This window comes from Hydra vulgaris, chromosome 13 (assembly GCF_038396675.1).
Source record: "Hydra vulgaris chromosome 13, alternate assembly HydraT2T_AEP".
Taxonomy (NCBI): domain Eukaryota; kingdom Metazoa; phylum Cnidaria; class Hydrozoa; order Anthoathecata; family Hydridae; genus Hydra; species Hydra vulgaris.
In genome coordinates this window covers 37498334-37500000 of record NC_088932.1, presented here as the reverse complement: position 1 = coordinate 37500000, position 1667 = coordinate 37498334, and the positions used below count along the sequence as shown (strand labels likewise).

Sequence of the window (1667 nt, the reverse complement as noted above, 5' to 3'; positions counted from 1 at the left end):
AAAATAATGTACAAGCAACAAATTTTATGGTGATAGTTTTATTTAATTTTATGATGATAGTTTATAATTTCCAAAAATATTGAAAAAATTATAAAAGGCCATAAATTTGCTTTGATTATTAAAAATAAGTTTCTAAAAGAAAAAAAATACTGAAAATTGTAATTTTAAGCAAAAAATTGCCCTACGAATTGCAAATGCTTATCAAAAAATATTATTTACTAATGCATTGTTTCATCGCAAAACAACCCTGATAAACAATATACTGGCTATACCGAGGGCGAATGGAAAAAACGTTATACTAACCACAAACAATCTTTTAAGCATAAAAAATACCCAAAAAAGATTAGGCTCTCAAAATATATTTGCCAACTAAAAGAAAAAAATTTTAATTTTAAATTATTAAATATTCTGGTCTGTTCTAAAAACTGCGCCTGCCTATAATAACATTTCCAAAAAATGTGTACTATGTCTACAAGAAAAATTTGAAATTATTTACTGATGATAGTAATTTTATGATGATAGTTTTATTTAATTTCGGAAAACCGTTTTGCATTTTGATTATATCTCGATTTCATAAATTATTTTTATTCATAATAGTTAATATATTTTTTTAGACTTGGATTTTATTTATATCACTTCAAGATATTTATATAACCTTCACGAAAGATAGCATATTTAAAATATAAAAATAATTTATTTCTACTAGTTTTGATAAATATTACCTGTTATAAAAATATCAATAAGATGACATCTTTCTTAATATGCTTTTTATTTATTTCAAATTAAGCTGTAAATGGATATAGTAGTTCTAATGGTTTAAGATTAAGTTAATATATTGGTTTAACATTAAGTTATTCTATTGGTTTAAGATTAAGTTAAGCTGAGCGTTTACTATTTAATCCACAACATATCTAAAGCTATGCTGTTCAACAATTTATGACAGTAAGTGTAGATTTATGAATTATAATTTATAAATTGAATGAAAATAGAATATGTATGATAAATTGATAGAACAGTAGTCATTTTTTGTTTTTGTTTTTTAGGTATTGGCTGGCTGTACTTGACGACTTGAAAACAACCATCATCTACAAGCCAATATAAAATATTTTTCATAGCATCATGTTCTTAGTAGAATTTCTTTAAATTATATTTGGAGATTATTTTGTTTAATTCTAGTTTTTTACCAAATTTTAAGTTTAAAAAATTATTTCACATATAGATTTTTAGTTTTTAATAATTAATTTTTATTCAGGAGCATTATTATGATTGGAGTGTCCATTTTTTGTAATAATTTTTCTGAAAATTTCAATTTGACATTATGTTATCAATGTGAGGGTATAATCTCAAGATATAATTAAAAAATGGTTGGATGAAGTTTTTAGACCTAAGATCATCACGTTTGTTTTTTTACAAATCACATTCAACTTTAGCGCAAAATATCTTTACCGATAGAAATCACTAGCAGAAAGCTTACGATATTGATTGGTTTGTTAAAATATTATTGTTATTTTTACTTAGTTTCCACTTACTATGACTGTAAGTGTGAAAATACGTGCAAACTGGCAGTCGAGAGATTTTTGAACAAAAATTAACGCCGCGTTCCATTCTTGTGTTAATATCCATGAGGTTGCTTCTTCAAAATTATTTCTTTGAGTTCTAAACTATTA

At 24.2% G+C, this 1667-nt stretch overlaps 1 long non-coding RNA gene across 1 annotated transcript in view; it reads left to right on the top strand.

Annotated features, from left to right (window-relative positions):
- The window catches only part of LOC136089208 (uncharacterized), an 11042-nt gene extending 9913 nt beyond the window's left edge, over nucleotides 1-1129 (top strand). The window contains exons 2-3 of the long non-coding RNA XR_010642856.1: nucleotides 870-942; nucleotides 1044-1129. This is a non-coding gene — a long non-coding RNA (uncharacterized LOC136089208). The remainder of the gene's footprint in view (nucleotides 1-869; nucleotides 943-1043) is intronic.
- The last annotated feature ends 538 nt before the right edge of the window (nucleotides 1130-1667 follow it).